Source organism: Thunnus thynnus, chromosome 3 (assembly GCF_963924715.1).
Source record: "Thunnus thynnus chromosome 3, fThuThy2.1, whole genome shotgun sequence".
Classification (NCBI taxonomy): domain Eukaryota; kingdom Metazoa; phylum Chordata; class Actinopteri; order Scombriformes; family Scombridae; genus Thunnus; species Thunnus thynnus.
The window spans coordinates 5,651,950-5,665,522 of record NC_089519.1 but is presented as its reverse complement, the minus strand read 5'-3'; the positions used below and the strand labels follow the sequence as shown (position 1 = coordinate 5,665,522).

The 13,573-nt window shown below is 37.1% G+C and overlaps 1 long non-coding RNA gene across 1 annotated transcript; it reads left to right on the top strand.

The window, feature by feature from the left end:
* The first annotated feature begins 407 nt into the window (after nt 1-407).
* On the top strand, nt 408-2,970 carry LOC137180532 (uncharacterized). The gene is made up of 6 exons (XR_010927986.1): nt 408-1,502; nt 1,606-1,671; nt 1,776-1,835; nt 1,919-1,962; nt 2,558-2,636; nt 2,754-2,970. It is a non-coding gene; the product is annotated as an uncharacterized lncRNA (long non-coding RNA).
* Nucleotides 2,971-13,573: the final 10,603 nt, after the last annotated feature.

The window sequence follows — 13,573 nt, the reverse complement described above, 5'->3', positions numbered from 1 at the left end:
GTTCACTCTTCCCACAGGCGGTGTAAGACCAGTTTGTCTCATATACGTTCCCAGACCGCGCTGATTGTGAAGCACCACTATGAGACAAAGCAAAAATCTTTTGAGCAAACACACCCACTCAAATCTGAACCGAGGGCACAGAAAAAAAAACAATTTAAGAGCCCGATATGATCGACCCACCAGAATCCTAACAGACTTAAAATCCTGGCAGGACAAGCGAGAGCTGAACGAGAGAAAGTGAGGCGGTGGGATATAAGAGGGAAAGAAAGATGTGTTGAGATTGTTTATTATAAAACTGAATGAGACTGTTAAAGTGTGAAATGGAGTTAACAAAAAAGATAAAAAAGCTACATGTTTTATTACATTTTTATAAAATTAAGCACTTTATTTGACTTTTTTACATTTTTCAAAAACTCTGTTATGTATTTTGTTTTTAAATGCAGCCCTTATTTTACTTGAAATGAGAAAAGAACATTTATTTATTATTAGAGTTATTATTATTTATAATCCCTGCGGTTCAATGTGAAAACTGACAATAAATATTGTTGAAATATTATTGAAACTGTGTTGATACAACTCGACTACGGCACTGAATCATAACGCGAGTCAGACATTATGATGTTCTGGATCTTTGCTGGAGGAAATCTTCTCTAACTGGACCCTGTTGAATTTTAATTGACTACTCCTGCTCTAAGCTAAGTCCCATGTAATGAATAGCATCTCCAAGTCAAGTCTTGTTAATTGTCAAGCAGAAGCGTCATCTTAACTGAAATGAGGAAGATGTGCTATAAAGTGGTGCAATAGTGTGGTGTATTATATAGTGGCGAAATTACAATATTACATCAGAATATCAAGAGAAATGTTGAAACTTACCAAGTTAAACTGAGATTGTAGGGAGGAGTTTTGACCTGAAAAGTGCTGAGAAAGGGAAGGAACTGAGACAAAGACATGCAATAACTCTGCACTTGCACTTCATCGTTTGACAATCGTTGACACTATGACAATGATCTACATTTACACCATCCTTTTCTCTGGTAAGTTATTTCTTTGTGTGAAGAGATTTATTCCAAAAACAACTTATCTGCTGTCTCAAAACAGCAAACTAGTAACATCACTGATGACTTTTCTCACCTCTCTCTTTTTTTTTCCTTCCTTATTTCAACTAGCTCTGACTATTGTGGAGATGAAGCCTCTCAACATAAACGCAAATGTTGGGGAAAATGTGACATTCACATGTTCAGACTGGGATGTTTGGCTGACTGATGTAAAATCTTACGTTAAGTACCTGTGTGAAAGTCCATGTACGAAGGAAAAACACATCATCGTCAAAGCAGCACCTGGAGAAGCTAAACAAAAGGACAGAATATATGTGAACAACACAGCAGAGGGTTTATCTGTGACCTTTATTTCTCTCCAAACGTCAGACTCCAACACGTACGTTTGTGGACTGGAGAAATTCGGCCTCGATTCATTAATTAAGGTGAACCTTCACGTCTTCAATGGTAAGTCCATGCTTTATAATAGTTTTGTCAAGTTTGCTGCATTTCAAGAAGTGATTAATCATACCCTACTGATTTTTAAAAAAACAGTGTTTGTTTGTTTCAGCTATGCTTACAGGTTCCAGGACAAATCCTAAATCGGTCATCTTCGGTTGTGCTTTCTCATTTGCTGGTATGGAGTGCACTCATCTAAATTTCATACATATTTATTGTCTTGGTGAAACTGCATTGCAGAGTGTAAGTAATGTTATACTGTTTGACAATAACCTTAAACAGCTGTCTTGGTGGTTGGACTTATTGCACTAATATTCTGCAAAAGAAGAACCACGTCATCACGTGAGTCTTATCACTCTTTCTCTGTAAAATCTTTTTTTTAAAAGATTGATAAAGATTTTTCATACATTGCTTTATTTTTACAGGCTCGTCCACCGAGATAAACACAGTCATAGATGTCAGTGCTGAGGTAAACAGTTTTTGACCAACTTATCATGAACCTCCACAGATGCAGATTTGAATTTTACAGTATTTCCTGTTAATAATATAACACATTTTGAGGATTATGCACCCTTGGTAGAAGTATGTCCTCTCTAGTCATCATATAGTGTTTGTTGTCGTGTGTGTTTGACTGGCATCTTGAACTCTACAGACGATGACACAAGTGAATTCTGTGACACTTATTTGTGCTGACTGGTCAGATCTCCCTATAGGACTTATCACATGTCAGCCATGGGGCATTATCTCCCTCTCACTTATATTACTCCACTAACACAGGGCACATACAGGTTGGGTACAGTATGTGATAAACATTTTTTTTGCATGTTAAACATTTTATGGCAAATAAGTTCTTACTTTATGTATACTATGTCATTATCTCTTTATACCAGTTTTTCTTTTTGGTGACTGTTTTGCTTCACTGCTGCACTAATGTTACACTCAGTAGATAGATGTAGCCTTCATATACACATCCTGTCTTTTAATTTAGATGTTTTTTTTTCTTTTCTTCTCTGTTTAATTTTATTCTACTCTGTTAACATACAGCAAACATTATGTCCCAACAGAGTGCAAGTCATGCAGGAATCTATGAAACACTCCACCCATCCACGAAGGATCAAGAACAAATCTACTGCACTGCCACAGGTACGACACTCAGCACGACTATGTTACAACATTTATTTACTGGTTGATTAATTGTCTGTAAGATATAGAGTTCAATACTCATAATTTGGATTCAAATTTTGTCTTCTATTTTCTCAGAATGCTATTCTACAGTCAAAACATCAACATATGAACCAAGTCAACATGGAAGCAATCTGTAGCACTGTCACAACAAGCAAACACACTGTTAACCTTAAATACACACGCATGCACGCACACAGTAATATTATACATATACAATGACAGTTTTAAAGTTCACAAGTTTTTATTTGCTTTATTAGGCATTTGAATTACAATATAGAGATGTTCTGAGCCATATTAGCCATAAACTATTAAAAAGACAATTTACCAACTTCTATGTAAACAGTGTCACGGCTCTTGTCAATCAGATGTAATTGTCTTTAAAGACATAAACTATTAAAAAGACAATTACATCTGATTGACAAGAGCCGTGACACTGTTTACATAAAAGTTTATGTAAGTTCATGATATATTAAATGGATGGTAAATAGGCTGCACTTACATAGAGCCTTTTACACTACAAGCCACATTCACCCGTTCACACACAGAATGCACACATTCATACGCTGATTGCAGAAGCTGCTATGCAAGATGCCAACCTGCTCATCAGGAGGATCTAATCATTCACACACACCGACGGCACAGCCATCGGCAGCAATTAGGGGATCAGTGTCTTGCCCGAGGATTCTCTGACAGGTGGACTGGAGGTGACAGGGATTGAACCGCCGATCTTCTGATTAGTGGACGACCTGCTCTACCTCTTGAGCCACAGCCTCCCTATATTAAAGGATTGGTATCGACTAAAGTAAAGATATGTCTCAGATGAAACTTGGTATCAGCAGATACACATTACTAAAGGACTTGACAGGATATCCCAATTTAGGGCAGAAACTATAAATGTGTTCTCTAAAGTTGGTGCTTCTTTACTTGCTTTCACACTTTATTTACACGTGGTCAAGTACATTTTCTGTTGTGCCATTGCTACTGTTTTAAAATATCAGTTTGATGCTTTACATATCTGTATTAGGGATGTGCAGAGACCCCAGTATTTGTATTTGTATTTGTTAAAGCAGCAAAATTATTTGTGTTTGTATTTGTATTCAAATAAAAGTGGAAATAGGCATAACAATCCTGTTTTTGTTTTAATTTTTTAGTAAATTTTTAATTAAACTTTTAATATTTTTTAATTAATTAATTTTAGGATATTAAAGTGTTAAAATAAGTGTTCTTCAATAAACTATTATAATAATTATTGAACAAATAAACTTATGTAAATTAAATGTAATATTGGTTTATGGTTTTCATCAACCCAGCAATAAACTCATATAATCATATACATAATTGTAAAGACAATCATTTTAAAATGAACATTCAGTTCCTAATGCACATTTAAACCAATAAGCTAAATTCTAAACTAATAAATGCCTGTGTGAACATAGGCTGTGTGATCAAATAAGAAGTGCAGATACACGTTTATGCTCTACTATCCTTTGTGCACTTTGTTTGCGTTCTATCCAGTGGAAATTTGCTTGTCCAGATGTCTGATGTGCAGGATTCTTTAACCTTTGTTTTTACATCGTGGTAAAGTCGTGGTACAATCTTATGAGAGAAATGTGAACGAGATGGTCGCTGGTAACAAGGTGCAATCACATCGAGAAGCTTGCGAAAACCTTCATTTTCCACCACTGAGCGGGGCATCAGGTCACAGCAAATCATGTCTCCCGCTGTGTGTTATTTGCTTTGCTGTGGGGTGATTGGGTGGTTAAACCTATTTTGCATTAAAAGCAGCTAAGAATAGGTGAAGACTGACTTGCAGGGATGGGACATGGCTGTGTTGTTGATTTGGTACTTGTGGGGGGGGTTGGGTGGATATCAGTGTATGATGCTTGAAATACAAGTGATTGTGCAATGCAGATGTTGACAGATGTTTAACATCTTTGCCTCTGCTTAATTGACTTTTGCACACATTACAGATCACCTTGGTTGGATCTGCACCAGCTGTGAAATGCTGCCAGATGGAACTTTTCTATTTTGTTTTCCAAATCAACGTGGTAGGGGTTGGGGGGCAGCAAATGAGTGGTGAAAATAGACTGCTAACTACGGACTATAGGCTGTAAAAAAGAGAGCAGCCTAACAGGCTATGCAGAATATCTCAATCCTTGTCAAGTGTAGATGCAAATCAAAACAATCACACAAAAAGTAGACCTACACTGCCAACAGTATAGGCTACATTACAGAGCTAACAGATTAGCGCTAGCCTAATCTCCTCCCGATCAAACAAGCTCTGCAACATCTTCTAAGTTGAAATAGTGGCACAGCAATTTTGCAAGAATAGCTATACAGAGCGCTCTGTTTCTCCAGTGTGATCTCTGCTACTGTTTGACACACAGTCTGATCTCCTCCTCCTGGTAAAACAACCTCCACTTCACATATTGCAGGTCCAACAGGAAAACAAAAGACAAGTACTGTTATAATAAACTATCTCCACAAACCAGTTAAGGTAAAAAGAACCTAGTTAAAACAAAGTGGCACAACAATGTACTACGTTTTGCCTCCATTTAAATCAGGTTGCGTTGGAAACTCTTTCTCGGTCTGTACTCTCTCTCTCCTCCCCTTGTAATGTTTGTACGAAATTAATGTTCGTAAAAAACCCATTATTTGTGCTTTGCCGAAAAAGGTATTCGGATTCGGGCACACCCCTACTATATATACACAACATTTATATATTGTTTTGTTAGTCTACATGTTTAAATTCTGAATGGTTTGCTGTTTTATTTGTTGTCATTTTGTACATCTAAGCATAGTTTTCATACATTATGACGTGTGTGTGTGTGTGTGTGTGTGTGTGTGTGTGTGTGTGTGTGTGTGTGTGTGGAAAGGGAGGAGTGTCAACCTTTGAAAGGGTGAGAGAGAAAGGAAGGGGAAGCTATAAGGGAGGAAGTGGTTAATTTGGTAACACTTCATTTTACAGGTCCGCAATTTTAGTTTGAGGTAACTTCTGCAGGCATGTAAATTGAAGTACAATCAGTTCAATTTTGTAACAGATTTCATAAATGTCAATTTTTTTTATTGTAAGCTAATTACCGACAAATACAACTTCATAATCAAGAATCAAGTTAATTATCCATTTTCAAAGTCTCATTCCTTGCCTGTTTATTGAGGCTTGATAATAATGTCTTCACACCACTCAACAAGTTAAATGTCACTTTTTACATTTTTAGACAACAATACATAAACAAATGAATCAAAAACAGGAAAAAACGTCCAAACATAATAAAAGAACATTTGAGGAACACAGGAGGAAATTTATGTACCCCTCACTAATCTCCAAAACTCTAAGAACTCTTCATTTTCATTTAAAATTACACTTTTGTCAAAAATAATAGATAATAATAAATAATATATAAGAACTATTGACATAAGAATTAACATTGTCTTTTTTTCAGCTTTCAGCTTTCTCAGTCATTATTGGGTTGACTGTGTCTTACACCATCCATTCTACAACACTACCCACTGCATCAGCAACACAAGGAACGAGTATGCAGTGCATTCATGTGAACCTATAAAAAATATTAGTCCAGTGTAACTTAGACATAAAAAAAAAACAACCCTCAGGCCGTTCTGCCTGGTGATAAATCAAGATATTTATTGAACTACCCTGGGATAGGAATGAATGGGAAACACTAAGCATATATACAATTCAAATGAATGAATGAATGGATGCATGGATGAATGGGTAAGTTAAATTAAGTAAGTTTTTACTGACAGAATGAATGAATGAATTAAAGAATGTTATTAAAAATGAGTCAAAAATGCAATAAAGGGCAATTAACTAAGTAAAGCCAATAAAAATGTAATTTTGGATAGCTCTTTGCATCAACTCTGAGACAGAAGCATGGTAGATGGTTTTCCTACTGTTTCCATGGTGATGAAGGCTTGATGATGAGGCGAACTTCCCTGAAAGCGCCGAGCAGGGTGAAGCAGACTCTGTGATCTTCGAGTCACCAGAGTGACAGCCAGATGAGAACCACTGCAGCAGGTTCAGTGAAACACTTTGTTCACTGGTTCCCAGTCTCAGACTAGCTGAGGCCACACAGCAGACACACAGCAGGGGTTTGTGTTCTGGTCTTGTTGTGTTCAGTGGCAGGCTGCAGAGTTTGGATGCTGGAGCTCTAACTAACCTAAAGTCCTTGGAAAAACTTTTAAAAAGTTTAACTACATGATAAAAATAGAAGATTAGAAGGAATAATATATTAAAATGGCAAACAGGTTGCAATGGCTAATGGTACTTGGCTTGTGGCTTTTAGGTGTCTTTCAGTCTTTCTTCTTAGGGAGAGTTTCTTTTCTGGAGCTCTCAGGGAAAAATGAAAAAGCCAACGGCAGAAATGCAACACGGCTGGCAAGGCTTAGAGGAAAAAACAAACAAACACAGAAGACATCACAGTAGCGGTCAGCAAGCAAGCAAAACAAAAAAGAAGCCAAGCCAGACAAAGAGTTGTAAACTTTTATAGTCTAGGAGGCGTGTTTTGGAAGAAATAGCTGAGTGAACCCCTCTATTACTAATTAATTTCTTTGTGTGAGGAGAAAACTGACCTTCAAATAAAAGGGAGATAATTTTATTCTTATCAACTATCTGAAAATTACGTGCTTGCAAATTGGATATTCACTCATTTCTGTCATCAATGTCATCAACACATCATGAAAACCAGTGAGATTAACCAAATAAAATACAGAATAAAACCCAAAACCTTTAATCTGTAATTAAATCTATTAAGAAAGCATTATCCTAGCAATCAAACCATAGCTAAATAATACACTTACACTGGTTAATATCAAATAAATCAAATGCAATACTATAGAAAATTATTTTTACTGTTTTTACTTCTACTTACAAATCCATTCCCTCAGCTTGTGTGAGGCTCAAGATTTTTTCTCACAGCTCTTTTCCTTTCTCTTCTCTTCTTTCCTCTTTCTTTCTTTTCCTTTTTCTTACTTTCATGCCGCTTAGGACTCTTTTACAATGCTGAGCTCTGAATTAATAAATACAAATGCTTTGAATAGGTCTTGGAAAACTTTTGATTTCTGGGTACATGGCAACAACACAACTGTAGGAAGGAGAGAGAAGCTGCTACCAGACATTATTCTTTCAGCGGGGCACTCACCATGCACCTTTTAGGCTAATTTAAGAGTCCCAGGCAAGCCATTGAGGTCTGAGATAATGCCCTTTTTCTCATTAAACCCCAGCAGCCATTACAGACGCTTTGAGCAGGTCGGTGTGAAATCTTTGGAGTTTAATGGGGGAAAGGAGCTGGAGCTTTATGTTTCATATACATATATACAGGATATAGGACTTTTTTTTATCATTAAGCTGGCCTATCTCTTCACAAAGCTAAACATAGCCAAACATAAATTATCTCAGGTCACACACCAACAGCAGTCTTCATATATACAGCAGGCATGATGCAAAAGTGGGAGTAGTGGTGCAAAGAAATGAGAGGACCAGCTCTTTCAGCACATAATGCATTTTATCATTTGATTATTCCAGCAGCATCATGTGTTGAAGTGAAATGCCGCAGCTTTTACTCTAAATTCAGGTTTTGTGGCCCATGTTTACCACAAGTATTCACTTTTTTTTTTGCTGTTTTAAGACTAACTCCAACAAGACTGTTCATCTTGATAACCTGCCATTGTCTTTCTGACATTCAGAACTGGATTTCACTAAATTGCCTCCAGTTAAGTTATCAGTAATGGCCCAGACACTGCAGATACACAGATCAGAGTAAACTCTGTCTTCCTTTCTTCCAATATCACCTCAAATGGCTGAAATCTTCGCATCATCCTCTCAATAACAAGATGATATCAACATTGTGTAATTAGGGTGAGTGTGCCTTTACTATACAGGCAGGAATTATACTTTACCTCCTGAAGAGATCAGTTTAGCACCGTCACTAACAAGTTTTATTGGTGTTTTTTATGAGGGGAGATTACCATCAGAAATCATTGCATCACAACAGGTTGAAAGTAAATTTTAAAAGTATAAACTATGGTTTTGAAGCTGGAAAATAGGATTTAAATATTTGAAAATAAGATTTGAATGTCTGAAATAATTGCCGCACTCTTACAATATTCACAGCATAATGAAAGCAAATCTGCCTCTTCAAAGTTTCAAAACTTTGCAGACATTCAACACAGTTTTTCCAGAGAATCTGCCTTCTGGTTTGCCTTCTGGGATTTCTGATGGGATTTTTACAGGATAAATGAATGGAAACTAAAAAAAAAAAGGCAGCACAAAAAAACAGATGAACCATACTAACTGCTTGCTTCAACAGTAAACTAGCTAGGCTGTTGGGTTGGAAAGTACACTGGGAAAAGCAACAAAAGTACCTCACTTATATCTCTAAGGATGTGCACAACAATCAAATTAAAGTTCAGCTCACTTGAAAGAGTTTCTGTGCAGCAACACTGTTCAAAAAATGGGAGATTGATGTCCAGTGAGACCAATGGAAACATGTTTAGATGGAACCCTGTGAGCTGATTTTCTTACCTTATATTAGAAGCCACATTACTGCTTGGCCATCCATAAGAAATTTTTATAGTGTATTTTTTTTTATTGATAGTTTTATTACTTAGATGGTTTCATATTAAAACATGTTATGATGCCAGATTTGAGTCCCAAAAATCTCCTACAAAAACTGTCCTTGGGCAAGACACCAAACTGGCACCTGTTCAAACAATGTCTGTCACTTGGTCAAAAGAACATCAGCTAAATGCTTAAATGCAGGACAGGAAGTTACATCATGTTAACTACAACCAAGCGCACAAAGGGTACATCCCAATTCCCTTAATTCCCAATTTCCCTCACATGCATCTTTTCCTTTTGTCTCAGTCCCTCCCACTGAAGACGCATAGAGAGACGCAAGGAAAAGATGTGAGGAAATGAGGAAATATGTTTTTTACAGAAATGAGATGTCCGTTCTTTTGAAGCATCATGTTTCTGATGACAGCTGCAGCTGATCACAGCTGGATCAGCTGTCAGTTTGCATTAACAGCTGTAACCACTTTTGATGGAGTTTGTGTCTGCACATATGTGTGCTGTCCTCATACTGATAAAGGCGCACAGTTACCACTGCCAGAGCAGCTGTGTTTTCTCTCTGTTTGTTCCCTTAAACTGTGTGTGAAACACAGGATAATAGAACTCTAGATAAGTGCTATGGAAACATCAAAAATGCATATGTTGCCAGATTTAAATTCCCCCGACTAACTCTTGCCACAATGCCATCCACTTAATTCCCACATATAAAACCATGCTCAAATGCAGCAAGCCACAGGTCAAAACTGTGACTGTGTGGTCTTTCTGTGCACAGATTGGAATATTCTCAATGATACTGATATCAATGTGGCTACAGAGACGACAACAGACAATATTGATTTTTGTGTGGACAATTTACTCACCAAAAAAGACATAATTGTTTATCTAAACTATAAACCATACATAACTAAAGAACTAAAGGACTGCATTAATAGGAAAAAGTCAGCAATTCAAAATAAGGACTGGGTTGATTAAATACGACACAAAAGGAACTTAATCAGCTGCTAAAGGAGGCCAAGAGACAACAGAAGGACATCATTGAACAGCATTTTACAACTATGAACTAGGGATGTGCAGAAAGACCCCAGTATTTGTATCTGTATCTGTATTTGTTGAGGCAGCAAAATTATTTGTATTTGTATTTGTATTCGAATAAAAGTGGAAAGAGGCTTAAAAATCCTGTTTTTGTTTTTATTACGCTTTTAATTTTAGGAAATTAAAGTGTTACAATAAGTGCTCATGAATAAACTACCTTACAAAGGAGGTCCCCACACTGAACTAAAACTTTACTAATCACCTCATTGCAGACAGACCTCTACCTGTTTATACACCCATAACACAGAGACAGCACAGTGTGTAATGTGTAGGGAAGAACTTCAAAGGTGATTATTGCCTTGCACTTCTCATTTATTGCCTGTTTTTTATAACCTAACTTTGTGGAAAGGAGAAGGGGAACAACAGCTTATGGAGAGTCCCTTGGGAGCACTTTGCTTGTGTCAGTAGTTCAGCTTTATCTCTGGGGAACACCCCCAACTCCGGGAGTGATGTCCAAATTAGGAAATGTGCGTCATGTAACAGGTGGATGTGACTCCCCTCATTGAGACCTGCTGATAGATGTAACAGCAGAACAGAGGAGAGACGCCGAGATAGCGATGTAACCGACTATATTATTTGTACTATGAACTCAAACCATCACTAATAAGGAACCAAGTAAAAGACAAATTTCTACTACTGATGACTTACAGGAAGTGAAGGGATTGAACGACTTCTACCTCAGGTTCCAGACCCAGGATTTTTTCCATCCAGTGCAATAAGGTTTTAGACTCTCTCAGGGACAACCCAAGCATACGGCCTGGCATGGAAAGCTACAAGATGCAGTCACTGTTCCGTCAGTTATGCACTAAGAAATCCAGGGGACCAGATGGGATTTCTGTCTGCCTCTTTAAAAACCTGTGCTGAAGAACTCACTCCACCTTGGTGTCTACTCTTTCAGAGCTCAATAGACTCCCACACTGTCCCTGCACTGTGGCAAAAAAACTGTTATTACTCCAGTTCCAAAGAAGTCTTGTCCAGCTGAGAACAATGATTATTTGGCCCGGTAGCATTGACCTCAATTGTGATGAAATGTTTTGAAAAATATAGTGTCTTTACTGAAAAATGAGATGAATTCAGAGTTAAACCCTTGACAGTTTGCTTAAACAAGGAAGGAGCACTGATGATGCAGTCAGGAGTATCACCCACTTAGTCCTTAGACATCTGGAGGAGGCTAAGGCATATGCACGTTTATTTATTTTTTTATTTTAGCTCAGCTTTTATCTCTTTGCAGCATTATTTACTATTAGATCAACTGAAACAGTTGAATGTTAGTCCTTTTATTATTAAATGGTATTTTCTCTTTTTTAACTGACAGAGTTCAATATGTAAAGATAAATGAGGCAATATCCGACCCTAAACTCATCAGCACAAGTGCCCCACAAGGATGTATGAGCTCCCCAGTTCTCTTCATGCTATACACAAACGGGTGTGTGAACAAAACTCCCCAAAACTACATTGTAAAATTCTCTAATGACACCGCCACGCCACGCTGAAATCAAACAGCTTGTGGATTGGTGTGACGCTCACCGCCTTATCATGAATGTAAAGAAAACAGAGGAAATTATATTTGACCCAAAGTCAATTGGGGATCATATTCCAACTATCATTCACAGTGCACCCATAAAAGAGGTTGCCTTGTACCAATATCTCAGTGTTCACATTAACAGCCCGCTCACATGGCATGTACATGTTGAAAATCTCTGCTCCAGGCTACGACAGAGAATAAACAGCTACAAGTAGTGGATTTTATTTTGAAATGAAACTAAACTGAATTGAAGCATGTTTAAACATATTAAGCTATGTGTACATGTGCATTGTGACATTGTCAGCAAGAGCGTTGTGTTATACAGCAGCTTGGAGCCTATCTTATCTTATCTTATCTTATCTTATCTTATCTTATCTTATCTCATCTTATCTTATCTGTTTGACAAAAACCTGCACATAAATAAAAACCTGCATTCTGTTTTTACTCTGTCAGTCCTACTCAGACGCTTGTGGACGTTTCTACTGGCAGAATATGTTTATTTTATTTATTGATATTGATTTTAAATTCATTATTTAATAATCCAGATTATGACCAGGACATCTGATAAACATAGGAAATGATTTATTAGGCTAAATATTTAACGGAAAATGGAAATTGTTTAAATAGGGATTTTAAGCCTCATGTGACTGAATAAATGACAATAAATGATTAAAATGTGTTTCTTGCTGACAGACAACAGACTCTCCTCCTCTGTCTGACTATATTTCTATCCATAATAAAAGTTAATGAGGGAAATAACAGATCATGAAAAGAAAAAACTTTCTAATAAATGAAAAAAAAGTTGTTAATGGTTCTTTTGTTGATCATAATTAACACAAATCCTCTATGTTTAATTGATGATGAATCAGAAAACAAATAAAATATGACATTTAGGAGTAATACACTTGAGTTGAATCTGTTATCTGTCTGTCTTCTCTGGTATAAAACTGCAGTGCTGTTGTGATGTATCAGAGCAGTGATCTGCTGCAGTGTCCAATCAATAACTGATTTCCAATAAAGGGGCGTGTTGGCAGGTAAAAGGCTTCTGTGAAGGCTGGTCTAATGTATCCTCGCTCCTCGAAGCAGAAATAAGCACTTTGGGATGGCCTTCGTGATGGCAGACGGGAAAGAGGAGCGAGGAACGATCAAATACGGGAATTGAAAGGACTCATTCTCACTAAAATGCTGCCTCAATGAACCAACTGAAAGCTGCCTGTACAGTCTGCAGCACAAAGCATGAAGAGCTATTTTATAAAATGATATACTGCATCATAGACACTATGTTGTTTCCTTTAGAATATGGTCTCTTATCCTAACTAGTACGTTACGTCTCTGTGGCAAATTACACACAGCCACACAAACCACTCTCTCTCTGTCTACTGCTTATTGTAATGTGTCACATAAAGCTAAGACACTAAAAGGGATGAGTTATTGTGGGTTATGCTTTTATTAGGATCAACAGGAAATTGATGCAGTCGTAGTTGTCATGTATCTGCTTTTGCTACCATCATGATAGTGTCAAATATATCTAGTCGATGAAGCTTCTTCACACTCAGAGGAAGACTTACTTTCAACTTTCAAAACTCACACTGAACCTCTAAATGTAAATCACTTACTGTTCAAATCTATTGATACAGTAGATGTATTTATTGTGAGCTCACTCTGAGAAATGTGTAATTACATGCCGCA